The sequence below is a fragment of the Cynocephalus volans genome, chromosome 11 (assembly GCF_027409185.1).
Source record: "Cynocephalus volans isolate mCynVol1 chromosome 11, mCynVol1.pri, whole genome shotgun sequence".
Lineage (NCBI taxonomy): Eukaryota > Metazoa > Chordata > Mammalia > Dermoptera > Cynocephalidae > Cynocephalus > Cynocephalus volans.
In genome coordinates, this window is record NC_084470.1 from 104,440,996 (window position 1) to 104,465,114 (window position 24,119).

The 24,119-nt window shown below is 53.8% G+C and overlaps 1 pseudogene; it reads left to right on the forward strand.

Annotated features, from left to right (window-relative positions):
• The first annotated feature begins 391 nt into the window (after positions 1-391).
• The window catches only part of LOC134390526 (ski oncogene-like), a 64,423-nt pseudogene continuing 40,695 nt past the window's right edge, over positions 392-24,119 (forward strand).

Below are 24,119 nucleotides of genomic sequence, written 5' to 3' on the forward strand. Positions count from 1 at the left end.
GCCGCCGCGGTGATTCGCGCCTCGCGGCGCTGGCACCTGCGCGGCCCCCCCCTTCCCCGCGAGCCCCAGACCCGCGACCGTTGGCGTTGGCCGTTGGCGGCGCGCCCAGGGTCATGCCCCGCGTCTAGAGCGCGGGGGGCGCGCGGGGTACGGGCGTCGGCGGGCGCGGCGAGGGGCGTGTGGATGTGGGGTCGGCTCGGGCGGCGGCGGGCTCCAGCAGCGGGACCCTTTCTCCCCGCCCGACCTTCCCGTTCGCGCCCCCGGCGAGGCTGAGGGCACGACCGTGATCGGCCGGGAGCCGGGGACGGGAGGCGGCCGGGGTCGGCGTCGCGGGCGCCGCCGGGGGCCGGGCGCGCGGAAGCAGGAGCGGCCCGCGGAACCGGAGCGCACCATGGAGGCGGCGGCGGGCGGCCGTGGCGGCTTCCAACCGCACCCGGGGCTGCAGAAGACGGTGGAGCAGTTCCTCCTAAGCTCCATGAGCTCGCTGGGCGGCCCGGCTGCCTTCTCGGCGCGCTGGGCCCAGGAGGCCTACAAGAAGGAGAGCGCCAAGGAGGCGGGCGCGACCGCGGCGCCGGTGCCCGTGGTGGCGGAGCCGCCGCCGTGCTGCACCTGCCCGCCATCCAGCCGCCGCTGCCTGTGCTGCCCGGCCCTTCTTCATGCCGTCCGACCGCTCCACCGAGCGCTGGGAGACCGTGTTGGAGGGCGAGACCATCTCGTGCTTTGTGGTGGGCGGCGAGAAGTGCCTGTCGCAAATGCTCAACTCTGTGTTGCCGCGACTTCTCATTGCAGATCAACTCAGTGTGCGATGAGCTGCACATGTACTGCTAGTGCTGCACGGCTGACCAGCTGGAGATCCTCAAAGTCATGGGCATCCTGCTCTTCTCGGCGCCCTCGTGCGGGCTCATCACCAAGACGGAGCTGAGCGCCTGTGCAAGGCTCTGCTCTACATTGGCGCCTACCCGCTGACCTGCAAGAAGGAGCTGGCCGCCGGCCTGGGGCTGGGCCTGGAGCTCAGCGAGCGCAGCGTCCGCGTGTACCAGGAGTGCTTCGGAAGTGCAAGGGGCAGCTGGTGCCCGAACTCTACAGCAGCCCAAGCGCCGCCTGCATTCAGTGCCTCGACTGCCGCCTCGTGTACCCGCCGCACAAGTTCGTGGTGCACTCGCACAAGACCCAGGAGAACCGGACTTGCCACTGGGACTTCGACTGGGCCAAGTGGCGAGCCTACCTCCTGCTGAGCCAGGACTACAGGAGCAAGGAGGGGCAGGCTCGCCTGGGCCGCTGCCGCTGCCGGGACGACGTGAAGGAGAAGTTTGACTATGGCAACAAGTACAAGCAGCAGGTGCCCCGGGTGAGTGTTCCCAGGCCTGGGAGCTGGGCAGGCCACACCTGGTGTGGAGGGCCCTCCTGGGCCAGGGGCTCTAGTCTCCCAAGGCTGGCACCCGCGTTACTGCCTTACCCCACGTCTTAGGGTTTTGTTTTGTTTTAAGGAGATTCAGGGCAGCACCAGTGTCCCCATCAACAGGGCCAGATGGCCTGGTTGGAAGGCCCTCTTGCCTGACCACCATGACAAGCCTGCGTAGGGGCTGGAGGCCTGGCCTGGTGGGTGGAAAAGCCCCCCTGAGGCCCACAGCCATTGCTTGGATAGGCCGGGAGGGCGCTCGAGAGAGAAGCCTGCCCCATACTCGGCAAATTCGATTCGGGTGGACCCAGGCCTCGAGCCACAGCCCAGGTCTTCTTTGGGGTGTCCAGATGGGTTGGGGTGAAGGTTCCTCCCTCACCCCAGAAGCCTCCCAGATTGCAGACAGATGGGTGCCTGCCCTTGGTCCCCAGGAGACAGTTTTGGCAAGGCGGGGCCTGGTTTTGTTTCCCTGTTTGTGCCTTGAAGTCTTGGGACACAGACACAAAAATGAAGCCAGGTGTCCGGGCTGCAGGGGCAGGGGGCCAAGACTTGGTGACTCCAGCCCTGGGCGTGCCAGGGAGCAAGTCCCAGAGGCCCTGGGCGGAGTCGAGGGCTAGGGCCACTGAGCTCCCAGCTTGGGGCCTGATCAGTGGGCAGTGTTGGAGTTACTGGCGCCTGCGATTTGTTTTGGACTTGCCCGTTTCCTTCTCTGCCTTTCTGAAATGCAAAAGGGCGCCGAGTGGAAGGGTCCTGGTCGTGGCTCTGTTGTTTGCCAGGAGGAGGATCTGTGGGATCCGGCTTGGACAGCTTGTGACCCACTAGATGCTGAAACCGGTCACTGGGGGTCCTCAGGGACTTTCTGTTGCACGCCCCCCCAAAAGTACTTGTAACTTTTCTTTGACACGTCCAGGTTTATTAAATTGCACACACGCAGTGCTGTATTGGCTCAGCTATTTTTTGGAGGCCTAAATAATTCAGCTATTGCATCAAGCTTTTTATTCTAAATCTGTGAATAGATGCTCCAGCCTGGTTTTCTCTGGGCGCCCCTCCAGCAGAGTGTCAGAGTTGTGGGAGGAGGGGCTGTGGAAGCGAGTGTCGCCTCTGCTTGGAGGGGGCCGCATGCATATGTGCATCTGTGTGTGTGCAGTGGTGTTTCTGTCCCGGACTAGGGCAGTGCCCCAGTGGCCACTGGGTGCTGACCCCTGGGGGATGGGTGAGGATGCTGGTGGCCATTTCTTTCAGGTGGGGAGGTGGTTGTGGGTGGACACGATGGGTGCTCCCAGTGAGCCGAGGGCCTTTCTGTTTGGGGTGCCCACACCCTCGCCAACTTCTGTGGCCTGAGGAAGCTAGTGTGCTCCCCAGGGACTGTGGTGAGGAGCCCGGGCGGACCGTGGCGCTGGTCGTCGGCGAGGCCCGAGCTGCTGGGAAACGTTCATGTTACCGATCTCCAGCGTGTTGAACAGGGGATCTTGTCTGAGCAGGGTGTGTCTTGTTTTTGTCCGAGTCTGGGTCATTTGTGTGTTTGTGGTCTTTTTGTCTTCCTGGGCTTTGCAGGGACCCGGTGGAGTGGCCAGCAGGGCCTTTTTGTCACAGCTGCTGTAGAGTGGAGCCCAGGACTGGCCTCTCCCTCCCTTGCAGCAGGCCCTGTGGTTCTGGGTGAGGGGTCCTGAGGCTCAGGGCAGGCCTGGCCAGAGCTTGCGGCCCAGGTGCCCCTTGAGCGAAAGGCAGGACGTCCCCAAGCTGTGGTCCTAGAGACAGGCCAGGCCTCCACTTGGGTCACCTTGGCAGAAGTTTTGGAGAGGCCTTTCTCTTTCAGTGCCTTCTCTAGCACGGCTCTGAAGTCCAGTTTACTGATTAAAAAGACATTCCCTGAGTGGTGAGTGTGAGTGACTGGGGTGTCCATGCCTGAGTGGCAGTCCCAGCCCTGCCCTCACAATGGTGGCGTGGACTGGGTCCCTGCACATTTGCCAGCTCCTGCATGCTTTCCTGAGGAGGGACCAGACGGCCACTGTCCACTCCTTGTGGGGCGCTCGGGCTCCGAGCCTCGCCTCTCTTTAAGTTCTCGATGGTGCAGCGGCTGGGCTCCCCTTGCTCAGTGACCATGCCATTGGGAGGTCTGAGCTACGTGGTCCCCTCTAAATCTCCCTCTACAGCAGCGTGCTTGTCTGTGTACGTGCCAGGGGCACGACGTGAGAAGGGGGTATCTCTCTCAAGGTGGGCGTGGACCCATGGCTGCCCAGACCCCACTGGTCCTAGGAGGAGTGGCCTGGGAGGACCCCCCGAGCCCCACCCGTAGCCCCACTGCTGATCTCCTTTGGCTCCTCCCAGTTGCCTCTTGACAGCTTGATGGGATATGTTTTGATTTCTTCACTTCTTTTGTAGCTTATTTTAGTATTTTTGATCTATGGAGGATGAGGCAGAAGGAACAAAAAATGTACTGGAACTCTCTTTGCAGGGGACGCTGCTTCCAGCAGGTCTTTGGGCCCTGCTGAGTGGGAGTGAGCCTTCTGGTTGTTTGTGCGAGGTGAGGTGTGGTCCCGGTCTCCTGCTAGGGTGGACTCGGTGATTTTCCCAGTTTCTCTGGAACCCTGATTCCTCTGCCCGCCCTGCTTTCTGGGTGGGCCTGGTTGTGGTGCGGTCATGGTTCCTGTGTTCATCCCAGTGTGGAACCGGGTGGGAGGCAGGGCTCCAGCTTTGAGCCCTGGGGGGGCCCTGTGCAGGCAGGAGGCTGTGCCTGAGGCCTGGCATGTCAGTGGTGCTGTGACAGTGTGAGGGATTGGCAGTCTTCCTTGGTCATGTCTCCCTAATGTCATGGGCTCAGAGGAAGTGTTCACTGCTGTCCCGGCTTCCTGCTGGTGTAGCTTGGATGACCACGTGCGCTACCTGGGAGTGCCGCAAGTCACCTCTTAGGGATTCCTATGGCTGTTGTCATTGCGGGGTATCTGCAGTGAGCCAGCCCAGCTCTGGAACCTGGGGGTTGGTCTCACATCTCCACTCTGTCCCTCGCTGTGTGACCTTGAGTGAGTTGCCTAGCTTCTCTGTGTCTCAGTTTCCTCATGTGTAAACTGGGGACTAATGTTTTATTGATCTTGGGTGTTTAATGTGTTGAGTGTCACAGGTGGGGTCTGTACTGGTCCTTGCTGCTTGGAACACATGGCAAAGAGACAGGAGCCTTTACCTCTCCATCCTTCCCTTTTCTTTGGCCTGGTCAAATCTGTCCCTCTCTTGGGTTGTCTGATGGCCATTGCACGAAATTGGACTAAATCTTTTCATTGTCATAGATTGCTGTCAGTAAGAAAAGTAGACATACGGTGGCAGTTTGAGCTGCCAATTGGCCCGCTGCCTGGGACACGACTTCTTGTCCCACGGGGCCTCTCGCTGGGTAGCCAAGCACTTCCTTTCAGGCTGACGACAAGGTGGCATGGTGCCTCCCTCGGCCAGAGCAGTGTCCACCGCTTCTGTGTTTGAGAAACAGGCTCCAAACTACTGTGTGTGGTTTTGAATATCCTTGTGAGTGAAGAATTTCTGTTGTTACATTATTTCACCTCTGTCTCCAGACGCCTGAGGTCTTCAAGGGGTCTTTGTTAGAATTGCTCATGTGTCTGACCAATGTCAGTCCGTGGTGCATGGAGCCGTGCGCGGCAGGCATGGCGGTGTGGATTGTCTGAGTTCCTGACAATTGGTCCTGCAGTGGGGGGGGCTGGGGCCCTGCCTGCCCCTCCTGTGCTTTTGGCTGGCCTGTGCTGGGTGCAGAGCCTCACACAGCTCGTTCTCTGGGCACGGTCCATTGTCCCATCCGTCTGACTGTCTGTCCTGCTGGTTTCCAGGATCCCCTGGGAGCTGGGCTGGGTGCCTTGCCTTCTGGGGTCAGCAGGATCACTGAGTCGCTCCCCTGCTGCTCCTTGGGTGCCATAGTCAGCATGCGGCTTTGGAGAGTAAGGTCGCTGACTGTGCGGCATCTGTTTCTCCACCTCCCTGAAGCCAGTTTGTGTAATGTCTGTCTGAAACGTCCGTGAGGCAGACAGGATATGGCGCGTGAGGAAGTTTGGATGAAGTGTGAGCCGGGCCCCACCCTGGAGCCGGGCGTGGGGGGCAGCCCCAGCCCAGGTTGAGCCCTGCGCCCAGGGAGGCCTGGGGGGAGGTGGCAGCGGGTCCGGGGCCTGCACCCTGGCCATCTGGAAGGAGGTGTCCGCAGCCTGGCGGCTGGGCTTTCTGCGGCATTGTGTCTCTTTCTAAGGATTGCAAAAGTTTAGGGAGGATTTCTCCACTAGAAGTATTATGCAAGTTTCAAGTGAAATGTTTTATAAGAGTTTCTTTGTTTTGAGTCAAAATACAGTGGCTGAGTTATTTCCTGAAGATCTTGGACAGCTGAGAAAGAAGAATGTCCCGCTCTTCCTCATCCTCTCGTCACTAGGGCTCGTGGAGCTGGGGACCGACCGGAGACAGGCCTAGCTTTTCACCGTCACACCTCCCTCCCAACTGCTGCTGGGGGTAGTTGTCGGGTGGGGCCTCCTTCCCACCCTGGCCATCACCTGTCATGTCCCTGGGGACACTTTATTGACTGTGTAAGCCTGGCCGAGGTCTACCCCTACTTTTGCACCTGACCTCAGGGAAGCTTGGTTCCTCCTCTGGTGACTGGGTGCTGCTCTGGCCACCTTTCTCCTTGCTCTCTGTTGTGGGTAACTCAGGTCACCCTCAGGAAGTACTTGGCACGTCCTGGGGGCCGGCGCGTAGTAAGCGATAGCTCTTAGTGCTGCTTTTTTGTGAATACGGAGACAGTTCCTGAAGAGCTCTGCTTTCCAGAGCCTGTTTGTTTGTTGCACTGTACGGTACCTGATGCTTTTCCAGGAGGCCTCGCTGGGGGAACGGGGTCTGGGGGTCCCCCAGCTCCAGGCTCATCACCACTTGCATCTACTTACTTACTGAAATGAAGGACCAAGACTTGGGTGTGAATTTTCGGTGAGACTTGTGGGTGACAGTAGTAAAACCTAGGAGAAGGCCCAGGGTGGACGCAGCACCCATGCCGTTCACACCCTCAGGGGACTTGGTGGCACCCGGCACCTGTAACCTGCAGCATGTCCTACCCTGCCTGGGATGAGTTATTTAATGAGTCACGTGGCATCGGGAGGCTGATTTTTATTATGTCGTGGGTGCGACTTTCCCGGTGGGCACCCCGTGTGTGCTGGGGTCAGGGGCTTCTCTGTGTGGGGCACTGTGCTGGGGCTTCCTGGTGGGGCTGCTGCAGAGTCAGGGCGGCTTGGCCTGGGAAGCTTGCAAGGAATTGCGCCTGATCCTCCTCATCCAGAGAGCCTGAGCCTTTCTCGGACAGCAGTTTGTTCTTGCACTCCTGTCAGTGATCCCATGGCCCGAGGCTCCTCAGCATGGCAGTGGGCGGGCACCGTCGCTGCCCTGCCACTCACAGCCCACCCTCGGCTCTCTGGCTCTAACAGTTGTGGTGGGTCCCAGCTGACTGGACCGTGTTGGGCCTCTGTGTCCTGGACATGTTTTTCTCTGTGCCACCCTGACAGGTTCGTGGCCCTGTCCATCTCCTGTGCCGCAGCACTGGTTGTGCCCCTGGGCTCCCGCTTCCCTGCCCATCCCTGACACCCAAGGGGGTGCTCCTTGGTCTGTGGCGTGTCCAGCCCCACAGCTCGCCTCTGCAGAAGTGGCGAGAGCCAGGGTGCCAGGGTGAGGGACTCATGCTTGTTTGTTGAAGGTGAGCATTGGGTCTGGACTCTGACCCCTGGCTTGAGTGTGAGGGGGAGTGTGCCGGACAGGGTGGGGGCAGCCTGGCCCCCTGCACAAGCTGTGGGTAGCACACCCGACCACATGTGGTGCAGTTTGTGCATCTCCTGAAGCCCCTAGGGCTTGCTTCTATGCGTCCCCCCGGACCGGCAGTAACCAAAAGAGGGTCACGCCTAGAGCCTGTGTTGTCAGCATTCGGGGCTGCAGCAAGGTCTCTGTGCCAAAGAGGCTGCAGGGGGTCCTGCTGTCTCCCCTTCCTCTCTCCCTCCAAAGGTGTGCCCTGCTGGGGCATTCTGTGTACCTGGGTGGGGGTGGGGGCTTTGCAGAGCCCGCCCCAGGCTAATCAGACTTACTGGGGAGGGGGCCTGGGTGAAAGATGCCCAGGACCTCCAGGCTGGTGTAACTGGACACTTGGGAGGTGGGGACCCAGAGCCATTGCCTAGGGCCTGAGGCACTGTTGGCCCCATCTTTACTCTGACTCACCTGCTGCCTCCCCTTCTTGGAGTTACAACCTGTGTTGCCCAAACCATTAAAAAAATTATACTCCCAAGTTGAATGATATGCAAATGTAGTCAGTTAAGCGAGGGGATTTTAATTAGCAGTTTCAGTTCATGTGTGAAGTGCCTTGCCTTAATTCCTTGACAGTTTTGTTGTAAATTTGCTAAGTGTTTTTTTGCAGAAATATCAAAACTGTGATTTTTTTTTTTAAAAAAATCATTCTTGTATGCAAAAAGTGTTGCCTAGCTGCCTGACCCTCATGGATTTTGTCTCAATTTATAAAGCTTTTTAAACTGTGAAAACAAGGTGAGCCCCGTGGGCTGCCTTTTGGCGGCTGTGTGAGTTAAGCTGTGATCTGTGTTTTCCCGTGCACAGTCTGGTGGGGGGGCCTGCTGGTGGGGGTCTTGGGCTCCCTGCGTGGAGAACATGCAGACCTTTCCTCCCAGGTTGGATCTGGGCAGCTACTGGCAGTGCCTTGCCCCAGGGTTGGGAGACCTGCAGAGGAGTCAGGAAGGTGGGGCCCCTGAGGGCCAGCAGTCACAGAGCTCAGGCTGGGGGACCTACACGGGTGGGCACGGGCACGCCCCTGGGGTCCCTGAGGCCTGCTGTTGTGGCTGGATGTTTGTTTGCACTGCCTTGGGGGGTTCATGGTTTAGTTTTTGAGAGGCGAGAATTCCTGATCTCGAAGTTCCTTTCCTGATCACCGAGAGCCTTTGTCCCCGTTGCCTTGAACCAGAGGCAGTTTCCACAGCACTGGGGTTGGGTAAGACCTGCCTGTGTCCAGGCTCTGTCCACTGGTGCCCTTTTCAACCACTGGCTGGGCCCCTGCCCTCTCTGCCAGGATGTCCCAGTGTGAACAGGAGGTTGGTGCAAATTATTCTTTCAGCTGGATTCAGAATATGCTTTAATTTGCTTGTTCTTAAAGTTGTCTCCCGTGTGGGGCAGGGTGTCCTGTATGATTTTTTAGTGCCCCACGTTTACTTGCCTGATTGAGCTTGATGTCTCTGGTATAGATAAGTTTTTAACAATTTAAACATTTTTATTTGAGTTGTGATTTATTTGGTGACTTACTCAGCTCTGAATGAGGACTGGATCTGTTTTCTCTCAGGCATGTCTGTGATGTCCTGTGCCCTCCTTTTCTCTATGAGGCATGCTCCCCTGGGGCATAGGAAAGAGGCCTAGGACCCAGCAGGATAGCCCCATGAAGTGGACGGCTGTTTCTGGAGTTCCGTCCTGTTTGTCCGGCCCAGGCTTCTGGGATCTCGGCCTTTGGGAGGGTGAAATGGCCATGGGGGTGTGTAACGCACAGGAGGAGAAGTGGATGGAGGGAGTGAGGGAGGGAGGGCAAGCGAGCAAGGTCCTGGAGCAGTGGGGAGGGGCTGTGCCCAGAGCATGCTCATGTCCTGGGGGGAGGTCCCATCTGCGCCTTTCCGAATAGCCTCGAGAAGTGTGGGCTTGGTTGGCTTGGCTGGCTAGATGGGAATATGTTTGCAACACTAAATTTTCAAAAGCAAATGGCAGGTGAAGAGCTGGAGGGGGGTGGCCGCTTGGTTCACCCGCCTAGGCTGACGTGTAGGTGGTGGCTGCAGGGACGAACTCACAGGCTGGTCCCCCAGGCAGGGCTTCCTGGGCTGCTGAGATCCACAGTAAAAGAAACCAAGTGGATTTTAAGATGTGAAGCTCTCTTCAGCCTGACGGGACTGCGCAGTAGTAAAAGTGCACTTGGGGCTGTGGGATGCGAGGCTGCCCTGACGGCTCCCCCTGCAGCTGTAACCCACCTGAGGAGCGGCAGTGAGACTCCGCATCGTTGGGGAGGAGTGTGGCATCTTGTTTCCATGGTCAGGTAAAAGGCAGGAGTGAACCACCACTATTTCCCTGGAAACGTTTGAAGCCAGGGTGGAGGATGCCCACGTGTGCGTGCCAGCCTTGCCACCACAACTCCCTTCCTGCCCCCCTGCAAGGGCGGCCCTGCCCTTTCCTTGGCGCCTGGGGCTGCAGTGCAGCATTACGGTCTGGACCCTGTGGTGCCTGGCCACCCCAGGGTCCCACGCTTTGTGGAGCTCTGTGGCTGTGCTGCACACTTGGCCTCTCTGTTTTCTGCTGAGACTTCAAATCTCATGGGAGCAGAAGACCAGGAGGCCGTGAGTCTGGAGAGGCAGGGCTAGCCAGGTCCCTCTCCACTCCCCGCACTTCCCCACGGGCCGGTAGGGAACGTTTCCTTTCACTGTCTTTGTGACTGTGGGTCTTAAACTTGTCCGTGCACTTATATAAAAACAGTTTTATGTGGAAGATTTCAAGCTTACCCCAAAGTAGAGAGACTAGCTTAGTGCACCCCATGTACCCAGTTCCGCAGTTATCAGTACGCTTACTAATTTGTTTCATCTTTCTTCCTCCTTTTTTTTTTTTTTTTTTTTTGCAAAGGGACTAGGTTTTTAAAGCAAATCCCAGGCATCTTCTGATTTCATATTTAAGTGTTTTAATATCTATGTTAATAGATATGGAATTAGAAAAAGTCATAACTATGACACCATTAAGATGCCCGACAACATGAGTGGAATTCCTTAGCGACAGCCTGCGTTCAGGTCCCTGCTGTCTCAGAAAGGGTCTATGCTACTGCTTTTCAGAATCCAGGGACAACATCGCGTGTGGTTGACGAATCTACTGTGTTTGCATCTGTGTGCATGTCTGTGTGTGTCTCTGTGTGTGTGTTTGCATGTGTGTCTGTGTGCATGTCTGTGAGTACTTGCCTGTGCATGTATGCGTGTACTTTTATCTGTGTGATCATATCTGTGTTTACATGTCTGTATGCATGTATGTCTGCATTCAAGTTTGTGTGTGTATCTGTGTGCATGTCTCTGTGTGTGTCTGCCTGTGTATATGTGTGTGTACTTGTTTACACCTATCTGTGTGCATGTATGTCTGCATTCATGTGTGTGCTTGTGTGTCTGTGTGTGTGCATCTGCCTGTGTGTGTACTTGTGTCAGTGTGCACTTCTCTGTGCATACACTCACTAGTGTTTTTGTGCATGTGTGTGTCTGTGTGCATATCTGCCTGTGTATGTATGTGTGTACCTATGTCTGTGTGCACGTGTGCCTGCATTCACATGCATTTGTGCATGTGTGTGCACACGTGTCTGTGCATGTCTTTGTATGTGTGTACTTGTGTCTGTGTGCGCACGTCTGTGCGCATGTGTCTGTGTGCACACTTCTGTGCGTATGCATGTCTTCATTCACACATTTATGTGTGTGTCTATGTCCTTGTCTGCCTCTGTGTGTGTGTGTCTATGTCCTTGTCTGCCTCTGTGTGTGTGTGTGTGTGTGTGTGTGTGTGTGGTGCTGTGATCGGCTTGTATGGACAGTCCCAAGTGCTGTCCTGAACATGGCAGAGGTGACATTTTTTCCTGTTGAGAGTCAGCAGGGGTGGGAGAGGGCAGAGTATGGTCATCAGATCTGCTGGCCTTGGAGCCAGATTCTCCCCCTTGTGGAGGGACAGCCTCCTCGCCTGGCATTGGGACCAGGTGTGCCCATCAGCACAGCCACCAGCACCCACCAGGTTCTCTGGAAGTGGAAGTGGTGAGCCCTTGTAAACGTATGAGCTTTTCCCTGTACATGTGTCATAAGAAAAGCAGTTGGCACATGGTTCGCTGAAGGATCCTCAAATGGTAGAGAAAAGGGCAGAGTAGAGTGGCCAGTCCCTGTGGTACTGCCCTCACCTTAATCTCCACCACACTGACTGGAAGTGTTTTTCTTGACTGGGTTTTCCCTTATGTACCCCATTGTACAGTCTGCCTTTCCCCTGAGTGCAATATTGAAAGTACTTTCCTCTCTTGCTAGGTTTTCTATAGGAATATTGTTCTTTCTTTCAGGAGATAAGCTATAAAATAGCACATGATGACAACATTCAAGTGGTACAGAAGGCCATGAGAGAAAAACGGAGATGCAGCACGGGTGATGTTGTTCTCGGTTACTGCAGGTGGATGCGGCATGCTGTTCTGTGCCTGTCCTTCTTGCTTCCTGTCTTTTGGGGTATCAGTGGCGCTGGGTGCTGCCTTTGGCTGTCCACATGGTATTTCCGAGCGTTTGCTGGTGTTGAGGGTTCTGGAGTTTCTCTAGTGTCTAGGGCATATGCTATTTTTTGTTACTGTAAGTGGTGCTTCAGGGCTTGTCTTAACAAACTTGCAACATAGGAGCTTCCTTATGCAACACGCACCAGCAGGAAATGTCATGTACTCTGCAGATCAGCTGCTTCGTCTCTGCCTTGTTAAGAGAGGCAGCATACCCCTGTTTCTGTCTTCCTGTGCCCCTGCAGGATCTCCATCCCAGGAGCCTCCCTTCCCTGTGTCTGCCCTGTGGGGCAGCAGGGTGGTCGCCAAGCTGTGTCCCAGGATCCCCAGTCTTTGGTGCTTGTCTGTGCAGGGCCCTCTCACTCAGCACTGTCATCAGTCTGGCTGGATCCCTGTCACTGTTGTGTGGCTTTGCTGCATCCCTGTTCTTGTGTTAGTGGACATTTGGGCTTCCGGTGTGGGTTCCTCAGTTTAAGTGTATAGAGTGTTGTTGGGTACGTCTTGGTGCACGCGTGTGCACGAGCTGCATGTCTATGTGGACCACGGACCTAGGAGTAAAATGGCTTGATCAGAGGGTGCGTAGATCACACCAGGCTGTCTTCTGAAATGTCCCTGTCCTGCCTTCCCCTTTGTCATGTGACACCGGGCGTGGTGAGTTTCTTGCAGATCTGGCAGGTCAGAGGGATGCCCGCTTGTCACCCTTCTGTTTGTTTACATTGGACGTGCACTCACACAGATACAACTTACGCCTGGATGGATTTCTTTTGCATCTGAAATCATGTGGGCTGACCATGTTTGTGCTTAAGTCTTTGTGCGTGTTCTGATCACTTATATAATAGGCCCTGAGGTCCCCAAGAGGCAGGGCCATTTCAAAGACTGTCGGTTTTACGTATTACCAAAACTTTTTTCTAAATGGTGTGCCAATTTACACACCCACAGAACTGTAAAGAAGCTACCCATTTTTCCACCTCCGTAAGGTCCTGTTATTTAGAATAGCTTTGTTAGTTTGGCAGGTGGAAAGTCACATTGAGTTGTATTTCTTTTCTTTCTAGTGGGATCGACCATTTTGTTATTTTTAGTGCTCTTTTCTGTAATTTGCCTTGTGCATATTATTTTGTTGTTGTTGTTGTGGCAAAACAGACATAATGTAAAATTTACCATTTTAACCATTTTTAAATACACTTCAGTGGCATTAAGCACATTCACTCTGCTGTGCAACCATCACTGCCGTCCATCTCCAGAACTCTTCGTCTTCCCAAACACGAACCCCGACTGCTCCCTGTCTCCCTCCCCGAGTCCTGGCAACCTCTTTCTGCTTTCAGACTCTGTGGATTTGACTACTCTTGGGACCTCACATGAGTAGTATCATATGGTACTTGTTGCTTTGTGACTGGCTTATTTCACTGAGCATAACATCCTCAAGGTTCACCCGTGTTGCAGCATGTGTCAGAATTTCCTCCTTTTTTGAGGCTGAATAATAATTCCGTTGTATGTGTGGTGCACATCTTGCTTACCCACTCATCTGTGGGTGGACACTGGGCCGCTTCCATGTTGTAGGTGCTGTGAATATGCTGCTGAGAGCACGGGTGCTCCAATAGCTCCTTGAGACCCTGCTTTCAGTTCTTTTGAGTATAGACCCAGAAGTGAATTGCTGGATAATGTGGTAATTCTATTTTTAACTTTTTGAGAAACTGCCAGACCGTTTTCTGCAGCAGAACCCTGTTTTGCACTCCTGCCAGCCGTGCACGGGATTCTCACTCCTCCATGTCCTGCCCATGTCGTTATCTTCTGTCTTCCTGATGGTAGCTATCCTGTGGGTATGAGGTGGTGTCTCCCTGTGGCTTTGATATGCATTTCCCTGATGATCAGTGGTGTTGAGCATCTTTCCATGTGCTCATGGGCCATCTGTGTGTCTTCTTTGGGAGCTCTGTCCAAGTCCTTTGCCCATTTTGAATTGGGCTATGTGGATCCATTTTTTTGGTTGTAGTTCTCTCTGTTCTGGGTATTCATCGCTTCTCACTGTCATAAGTGAGTGTCTCCACTGTTGTAAGTGACCTTCTCCTGGTGCATCTGCTGAACGTACCTGGTTTGGCTGCTCTCTGTTACTGGTGGGCTGCCCGCAGGTCTCTGCTGTGGTATGTTGGGAGGCAGGAACGTCTTTGTGCCGGAATCTTCTTTATAAGAGGAGACCCTGCACATGATAGTGCCCAGGGCTGCCTGTGAGTATTCTGTCCCCCTGTGCTGGGCAGGGACTGTGTCTGGGATTGCCAGGTGCTCAGGGAGAGGGTGCCTGCCCCATGCAGAGGTGACAGCAGCCTGCTGGGATGGAGGCTGTGAGAGTCATGGTGGGAGTGAGTCTCCGAGTGGAAGTGTGGCCTTGAAGCACAGCAACAAGCAGGCCTGGGTGTGGACACTGTTTTCTTGCAGAGGTCCTGCTGTGTGCCTGGGCTGTGACAGCCACGAGAGAGAACGTGCTGGTGGGCCTGGGGTCCAGTCTGGTGGTCTGGAGACCTTGCCTTGCCCACTGTGCCTGGACTGCCTTTGCCTCTTGGGGAGGCCTGTGTCAAAGCTGTGTTTCTGTGTGTTTGTGTGTGTGTGTGTGTGTGTGTGTGTGTGTGTGTGTGTGTGCGCGCGCACATGTGTGTGCAGGTGTGCACAGCTGGAGAGGGCAGGGCCTAGACAGATGGCTGGCTCAGCCTGGGGACAGGGAAAGGCGGCAGGAGGGCTTCGGGTTCCAGGTGGGCCTGGTACTGATTTCGCTCTCACTCTTCAGTCTGCCTTCTGCCAGACTTGGAGAAAGTTCTTCAGGAAGAGATGGGCTCACCGAGAGTGAGACTTCTTACCACATGGAGGTCTGCACTCCTTTCTCCCCCTTAATCTCTCTGCCAAAGTTGGGCTGCGTGGACCCAAGGCAAGGTGTTGGTGTCCTGGCAGCTCCTTGAATTGTCTCCCTGGCATGGGGTGCAGCTGCCAGGCAGGAGGGACATCCCTTCCCTGACCACTCAAGAGTGGGGACAACCCACTGGCTGGACCTCGACTTTCCCTGTAGAGTGGGAGGAGGGGAGCCCTGGGGCCTGCTCCTGGCCCCAGCACTGCGCTTTCTCCTTCCTGGACTTGAGAGGTGCTTAGGGCGTGCACAACTGACCTATGGCCAAGTCCAGTCTGGCTGTGGGAAAGAGGTGACCACGACCCTGGCCCCCCTACCCGCCCCCCACCACTGCCTGGTGTTGGTGCTGGCATCTCCCTGATGGGCTAGCTCGCTTCCGTCACCTGGGCCTGTAGGCTAGGGCCCTTTCTCGTCATGTGTTGTGCTGTATGACTCTGTTGGTTTCTGGGAGGCTGTTGATGAGTGTGTTGTGTGAGTGACTGTGGCTCTGAGACTTGTAGAGTATGCTTGTGGGACCTTGTGTGGAACAGCCACGTCCCTTCCCTGCAGCCCAACAGGCTAGGCCAGCTCCCTGTCCAGGTAATGAGGCCTCGAGGATTGGGAGGTGGAACCTGGGGCCTGGACAGTCACTTCAGCCAGAATGGGCGGTGCCCATGCTGCCCGCTTCCCTGTCCTTGGGGTTACACTGAGAGCAAGGCGGTGTGTGGAGAACCAGCTTGGAGACACCTGATTCCGTCTGCTGTTGCTGGGGCTGAAAGCTTGGGAGAGACAGAGTCAGTGGGAAGGGTTATGGCACCAGCATTGTAGATGGACTCTGAGCTGCAGTGTCCCTGGGGCCTTCCCATCCTTCTGCCACTGTTGTCCAGGCCCACAGGCACGTTGGATTTGTCCATTACTGCACTAGAGAGTTGACCTGGAATTTGAGATCTGTTTATAGTGGGCCAGGGTTTGTTGCAGTTGAGAGAATTTGGAATTTTGGGAGTTGAATTTCATAATGCTGTTTTGGTCTGCGTGATTTTTGGCTGCTTGTTTCAGAGAAACCGCTAAACACGTCTTGGATGTTAATGGCGCTCATTGTCCTGTACAAGCTGAAACAGGCTTGGGGCAGCCTTGAGTTACACCGGGGCTGTCCCTGGGGCCTGACGTCCACTCACAGGTGTTCCTTGTCTGTGGGGTGGCCTTGCCACCCCAGGTGTGCCGCGGTCCATGGCTGATGGGGGAGCAGAAATGAGCCTGTGTGGAAGCCTGCTGCCTCTCCTTGGGTTAGGACTTGATGTTTGGAGAAATCTTCAGATGTATGGTAATGTTGTGAGAATCAAGCAGTGTGGCGGCCCTGTTCACCGAGATGCACCATCGCCGATGCTTGCCATGTTGGCTTCCTGTCTCCATGTGAGAGATCTTGTAGTTTTTTGCAGATCCTTTGAGAACATGTTTCGGTTCTTCTCTCAAGCTCTTCTGTGTGAATCTCTTAAAAGCTAGGGCATTGTGGTCACTATATCTGGGAAGCTGACCCCATGACCACCTGTGGCTGGGCCGCAGCCATCAGCCTGCTTGCCTGCTGTCCCGGTCCTTTTCCACCGCTTACTTCTGCCCAAGCCCTGCCTTGCAGTGCAGCCGATGACTCTCCTGAGCCCTGTTGTACCTGGGCAGTCCCTCAGTTGCCCTTTGTCCTTCACGATGCTGGCACATTTGAAGGGCACCGGGGGCCGTCGTGTGGAGCACCTCCAGCCTGGCTGTGCCCAGTGGTCCATGGTTGGATGCATGGGAGGTGTTTTGGGTAGGCGCCTGGCATCCATGCTTTGTCCTCAGGAGCCTTTTCCCTCGGTAATTAATGAGTAATCCACAGGAAGACTTTAGAACCTGTAACGTCTCTGACCCCGTGAACTTTCTCCCTGTGGGTTCGGGGTCCTCTGGGGATTCTGCCGGGCTCGGCCTTGGAGACTGTGGAGTTTCCCTCCTTGGCTGTAGAGTGCTTCCTCTCCTCTCCTGCCTCTTGCTGACTGGTATCACTGTGGACCCTGCTTTTTAAAGCATCATCAGTACGATCTGTTCTTGTCATTATTTTGATGCCCAAATTGTCATTTTGGCTGTTTGCTGGTGTCAGTCCTCGCTGGTGTCTTTTTTGAGAGCGAGCAGAGCTTTCCCTGCAGTCCCTCGGGCGCCCTCATGTCTCATGGCAGTGCCGTGTGGCTTGTTGTTCCTGACCCGCAGGACCTAGTATGTGGATTTGTGGACACCCTTCAGCCAGACCTGCGTGATGAGCAGATGCCCACCTGCAAGTGGCCGGCATCTGTGGCTCTGGTGCCAGGCAGCTGAGGTCCCACATGTCACTGGCAAAGCCCAGTTTATCTGACAGATTCTCAAGTCTGAATCACAAAGTTGTGTCTGCACAAGACGGCTTTTCTAGAAAAATGAGCAGCAAGACATTTTTCTGCACATGAACATTGGTCATTTTTCCAGGCCTCATTGTCATTGGTCATTTACAACTGAACACTTTCCTCTCTTTGCTGGACTCCCTCTCTGCTCCTTAGCTGTGGGCACAGCATGGCGAGTGCAGCTTTTCTGGCCCTGTCTCCGGAGGCCTCCCTGCTATTGTGCCCCATTGACATTTCACTGTCCCTGGCAGTGTCTGTACCCAGACAGGCCGAGGCACGCGGGGACTCATGCTCCTCTTGCTGTGCTTTGCGCACCTGACTGCGAGGCCTCCCGAGGTCCTCCCCCGGGGTTGTGTGGCCCCATCTGGGTGAATGGGGTTGGAGGGAGAAAAGCGGATTGGGGTGGATGATGGCTCCTTCAGATACTGAGGACTGAAAACTGTCCTTTCTTGTCCAGTTTTAAAACAAACCTTATCCCACTTTTAATTTTTGGAAGTCCTATGAGGTAATGACTAGCTCAGTTCATTTCCAGCTGCTCTAGGAAAAGCAGGAAAGTCTTGACTGGAGTGGCTGTTGTTGTACGATGGGGCTCAACTTTGGCAAAGCTGATGGGTCCTTTAGGCCCCACAGGGCTCCTGAGCTGGTGCCTGTGGCAGCTGGGGGCTGCCCATGTCCCGGAGGTCCTGGTGCTGGGCTGCACTCCCCTTTCTGGGAGCATCCTGGGCCTTTGGTCCTATCTGGGATTCCCTGAAGGGTCCCCACATGGTTCTGTGTTTTCTCCCTACTGCAGGCTTTTGTCTGCTCGAGCTGCTGACCTCAAAGCAAAGCCATGACTTTAAACCTCAAGTGACTCAGTGATCAGGGCCAAAGAGAGGATGGAGCTTGGAGAAGTGAATGACTGTCTAATGTGGTCCTCCAGAGGGTCAGGCCAGCATCCCCACAGCCACTCCTGAGCTCGGTTGTGGGCTCTTCCTTTGGACCAGCGCCAGGCTGGTGCTCAGCTTGTCTTTAAGAACCTCCAGGGGTTCCAGTTCATCAGCAGAAGGCTGGAAATTTTGAGCGTTACAGGAAGGAAGTGAGGATTACTGACCTGGAATCAATATTTTGTGACATGAGTCACGCCTTGTGAATATAGCTCTCCACACACTGCCTCCGTGATCTGAATCCAAAACACCCAGACTTGGGCTGGAACCACCTTCTCTAACATCAGCCACCACATTTAACAAAAGTGGGTGTCATGGGGGAAAAGCCTGGAGGCTCCACAGGCCTGGGGAGTCTGGAGTCATCCTTAAAGAGGTGTCCTGAGAGTCGTCTTTTTATTTTAATTTTGATGTATCCCTTTGTTTGTTTACACCCAGAGAGAGGCCCATCCAGGCCTTCTTGGGGGCAAAGGAGCATGTGAGCCCTGGTCTGTCCTCAGACAGGCACTGTGAGGAATCAGTGTACAGAGCACACACATGTGTTCTCTCAATAACCGCCCCCCCCCGTGCACACGCACGTCCCAGAGGATGCTGGCGTCCCCGGGTGCTTCGCTTCTCTTCTTGAGGACATGTTCCCTGCACAGGTGCATTTATTTGTAAATTAGCCACATGCTCCCTACTGCTAGCAGTTAGAAATGGTACGAAGCAAAGGAAAAAACATCACTTTGAAAGGACTAGGAGGCAAGAACTGGCTGATGCTTTCTAGTGAGTCTGTGTGCCGGCTCTGATGTCCCTGTCCACTGTATCTGCAGAGGCCCGGGGAGGCAACGCCATGCACCCCTCCGTACGGACCTGGCACGAGGCCCACATGTACGTATGCTCTTTGTGCTCCACGCAGGAGCAGATGAGGTGCGTGTGATTCTGAGACCTGTCTGAAGACATCAATGGTGACTGATACAGTGAGGAGTGTGCTGGGGTGGCAGCGTAAGCAAAGGCCTTGCTGGGGGTTCAGCCCTGGTGGCTCATGGACACCTAGGTACAGGGTGCTGCCCATGGAGCTCTCAGTGCAGGAGGAGAAAGTTCTGTGTTCTAGATGCTCATCTCATGAGAGAAAAAACCTCAAAACAGCATGCCTAGCATCTTCCTGCGGGCACCCTGCTGAGCTGTCAGCATCTGCTTTGGTGGAAGAACTGTTCCCTGGCTGCAGCCTTGCCCTTGTAGCAGGAGGAGGAGGCGAGGGCCGTGCAGCCTTTCAAGGCCGTGGTTCTGAGCCAGTGTTCAGGGCTCAAGTGCTCAAGCGTCCTTATGGGTGCTCAGCTGTCCCAAGCTGCACCACATTGTTCTCTGTCAGAATCGTTGCTGCAGGTGCTCCTGGCAGGTTCACAGTTATGACACTCTGGGCTGGTGCTGCCCCTGCGAAGTGTCTGGCACACATAGGAATTGCTGTTCACCTGGAGACGTTGATTCTGAAGGGTCTACGAGGCCTCTGTGTGGAAGAGGTGGTGGCCTGCCTGGGTGCACCTGCTGGAAGTGCTGGCCTGGGCCTGCGTCCTCCACATTGGAGCTGACCAAGGGGCAGGACGACTTGGCTCTGCCCTCCTCCCTGTGGCCTCCCGTGTTGTTATGCCCTGTCCCTTGAGCAGCCCTGCAGCTGTCTCAGTTCTGCCTGATTCTAGGAATTGCTGACTGTGAAAGCTGAAGATCCTATTTTGATGTTGATTTGGCTGCATTTCCTCTTCATTTACTCAGTATTCACTCTGGACATATTGAAATTGCGGCCCACTGGCTGTTGGTCTGTCCTCGTGCACATGTGATCGGTATCTTGCCTGCCTGGTGCTGTGCCTGGGCATAGGTGAAGTAGACCTGGAGGTGGGAGCTGACTTGGAATGTTATTTGTGCTTGACGACATCACAGTTGGCTAGGCTGTTTGGATGTGACTCTGGGCATTTGTGATAGGACAGTACAGGCCATCAACACATTCACTTGATGCATGTGGCCCCTCTGCTGCATACCTGTGGGGTCCCTAGGGTCTCAGTGAGCTCTAGATCAGTTTTTGAGAATGGAGAGAAGGGACCAAGATGGTAGTTCTTTTCCTCTAGATGCCTGTGCCATCCAGTTGGGCACAGCTAGCCTTCAGGTGATGGCAGCCTGGTGCTGCCCAGCAGTGTCACCTCTTAGTTGTGTGACGCTTGGTTCGGACTGGCTGCCCCACCTGCACACCCACGAGCCAAGTTCAGTCCACTTCTCTCTTTGTTTGGTCTGTCATACCATTATACAGGGTTTCTTCTTCTCTTTTGTAGTCAGTTAAGGAATCCATGGACAGTAGCTAGAGTCAGAGTGCCAGAAGTCAAATGACAACATGCAGGTGTCCCCATCCTCTCCTCCTCAAATCAGCTAAAGGCAGGTACTTTTCCATTCTTGCTGAGTATTCTTCTGTCAACCCCATGTCTCTGAGGTACCAGCACGGTGCTGCTTGACCTCCAGTTCAGCTGTTCAGAGCTCCCACATGCCAATGTCACTGCATCTCCAGTTTTAATAAATCCATTCTTTCTGCTGATTACTAGGACTCAGTGGCATCTTCTCACATCATTTCCTGTCTGGGCCACTGTGTGTCATGACCTCATTTCCTTTTGAGCCATTGTGTGTCCTGACCTCATTTCCTATCTGGGCCACTGTGTGTCCTGATCTCATTTCTTTCTGGGCCACTGTGTGTCATGACCTTATTTCCTGTCTGGGCCACTGTGTGTCCTGACCTCATTTCCTTCTGGGCCACTATATGTCCTGACCTCATTTCTTTCTGGGCCACTGTGTGTCCTGATCTCATTTCTTTCTGGACCACAGTGTGTCCTGACCGCATTGCCTTTCAGGCCACTGCACATCCTGACCTCATTTCCTGTCTAGACCACTGTGTGTCCTGACATCATTTCCTGTGTAGATCACTGTATGTCCTGGCCTCATTTCCTGTCTAGACTACTATGTGTCCTGACCTCATTTCCTGTGTAGACCACTGTGTGTCCTGACCTCATTTCCTGTCCAGACCACTGTGTGTCCTGACCTCATTTCCTGTCCAGACCACTGTGTGTCCTGACCTAATTTCCTGTCCAGACCACTGTGTGTCCTGATCTCATTTCCTGTCCAGAGCAGTGTGTGTCCTGATCTCATTTCCTGTCTAGATACTGCTGTATGTCCTGCCCTCATTTCCTGTTGGGAACACTCTGCCCTGAAGTTACGTGTCTGACCTTATTTCCTCTCCACTTTGTGTTATGGAGTTGGTCCTCATGCTTTTGCTCACTTGCTTGGCTTTCTCAGGATCTCTGGCTACGTGCTTGCTCCGGTGCTATCCCCTGCCTCTTTGCACAATTGTTTGTGTGATCCAGCAGCCACATGGCCTGCTGGTCCCCTCCGCCTGCCCTCTTGTTGCTAGTTGCTGCTCCTGGGTTTTTCTTTGCTCTTGGTGTCTCTGGGCCTCTGCCCAGTGTGGGGTTCCAGGAGCCCCCCTCCAGGGTTCATTCCCTCATCTGAACGACCACAGCATGTGTAAGAACAGGTGCCTGGGAGGTTGGTACTTTGGATCTTGCACAGCTGAATGTTTAATTTTCCACCCTATGGTTTTTGGTTTAAGAGCAGGATGTTCAGTTGACCTTGCTCTCAGCATTTTGCCTCCAGTGACCTAGTGGAGAATTCCAATACCCTCTGATTCAGGCCATGGCATGTAACCTGCCTCTGTCCTGTGGGAGCTTTCAGGACCTTCTGTTGATCCCCGTGTCTGACCTCAAGGCCAGTTGTTTTTGTTCCTGTGCTGGGCACCCACTGGGCCCAGGAGGCTCGTGCCCCCATTTTCAGGATCATGTTAGTGGCGCTTCTTTGCTGTTCTGTTCCTCTGTTTTCCTTTGGAGCCCCTCCTGGCTGGATTGTGTTCCACTTGGATGGCTGGTCCTCTAACTGCCATAGCTGCCCTGCTTTCTCCCTCTGTGTGTTAGTTTCTGTGATGTCTTTTTAGTTTCTAAGATGTCCTTTTTTGTTCTTTGTGTATTTTGTAAAAGCCCCCACCTGCTTTGTTTTTGAATGCATGTCTTGCCTGTTACTGCCACAGCTATTAATGATGTTTATATTGACAGTGTCTTCTGTTGGTTCTCCTGAATTCTCTTCTCTGGTTGGTTTCAGACCTTGGCTTTAAAGGGGCAGCTTTCCCTGGGTTGGCAATTCTTGACGGGTCACGTCCAAACTGAAATGCTGTTGGGCAGCAGGGGGGCGGCAAGGCCCCAGGGAGCCCCTCCCCCCAACTGTTGCCCATGCAGACTTGCAGACCAGTCCCTGATTTCGCTCCCTGGAAACTTCCTTTCCACCTGCTGTGGTAGCTGTGTCTTTGCTCCCTGGACTCTTGCGCATGGTTCTCTGGCCCCTGCCTCTGCAGCGGCTCAGCCGCAGCCTCCTCCCCAGTGCCTCCTGCCCTGTGTGTGCTCCAGGTCAAGACTGTTCCTCCTCCATTGAAGAGCAGGGCTTTTGTGATTTTTGAGAGGAGAAGGGGATTGAAGTGTTTTCATTCTTCCATCTTGAAACTGCTTTTCTTTCCTCATGATGCTTTTGAGTTATTATATCTTCTTGACATGTTTCACTGGATTTGAAAGTTTTTAGGTAAGTGTTTGCATTTTAAGCATTGAGGAAGAGAGAGCATGAAGAACTGCTTTAAAAAGGAAAATGCGCTTTTTCTCTGCTCCACCATTTTCACAATGCGATAACCTGCCATCACTGTCACCACCACCAAGACATTCACCAGCTGTGTTTCCCTGGACTTTGGACTTCCTAGCCTCTGAAATTGTAAGCAATAGTTTTTGTATTTTTTAAAATAAAATAAAATTAAAAAGAAGGAAAATACAGTAAGGCCAATTTTTTTTGACTTTAGCCAGAAGTAATGCTCAGATCATCAGGTTTTATTTTGTTGGAGTGTCCTACTTATTTCATGCTAGTGTGGGTGTGTGCATGCATTTGTGTATGTTCATGCAGGACTCATGGTCCTTGAATCCTTACATTCAGTGTCTGCAGCATAGTATAGTCTTGACTGATGTTTGAAGGAATGACCCAGATACTCCAATTCTGAGATTTTAAGGTTTAATCATCCCCACGGCATGATTAAAGGATGAATTCTGTTGAGTGACACAGAGTCAAGGAAGAACGTGAGGGGAAGCATTTGGGGTTGCTTTTTGCAAAGGTTTGAAACTCTGGTCAGTCCAGAAGTGGAAGGAACACCAGCCGTAGGTAATGGAGGTTGCTCAGTGAGGCCCATCCCCTCCCTCCTTTTTCACTGCCCCCACCCCCACCCCCATGAGTGTTCTTGACTTCTGATTTTTAATCCAGACTTCCCACGGCCCAGTGTTTCTGCTGGGAGTGTGGTCTGTAGCTTTTAGCTGCTGAGAGTTTACCTAAGCTTTGTTCCTTTTGGGTTTTGGATGAGTCCATCATTCTGCAAGTTTTCTGGACCAGTGAGTCAAACTGGGGCTTTGGAATCATGGGGTACCTTCTTAAACAACATGTTTGTGGGTCCTGTTCCCAGAGCTTCGACTCCCAGGTCTGAGAATGCGCATTTATAACAAAACCCAGGTGACGTGGCTGCTGCTGCTGCTCCAGGAACCCCAGATCTACAGCTCCGCCAACTCTGGCTGTGCGCCAAATCCAGCTCCCACCTGTTTTTTGAATAAAGTTTTATTGACACACGAATGTGCCCATAATTGCACGTGTTGTCTATGGCTGCTTTTGCACTACAGCAGCAGACTGAGTAGTTGTGAGATCACACGGCCTGAAAAGCCAAAAATATTCATTATTTGGCTCTTCCAAGAAAAGCTTGAAGATTCCTGATCTAGAGAAAGAAATGATTGTAATGCAGTGCTACACAATTTTTGTGAAACTTTCTGGGATGGAAAAGGATATATTTGGGGTAACCACAGAAGAAATGGTGGTCTTACATTGCTAGTTCACATTTGTGTTGACCTGTGGAGATTGTTTAAAGCAAGAGAACAAACAAATCCTGGAATACAAAGGGTCTAGGTGGGATAATTGCTGTATGGTTGTTTTTTAAAGCAGCTTTTTTGAGGTATAATTAACATACAGTAAACTCATGTATTTAAAGCATACGGTTTGGTAACTTTCGATGTGTGTATGCACTTGTGAAACCATCACTGCTTGGACATCATGAACCTATCCATCATCCAGAAGTGTCTTCAACCCGTAGTGAGCA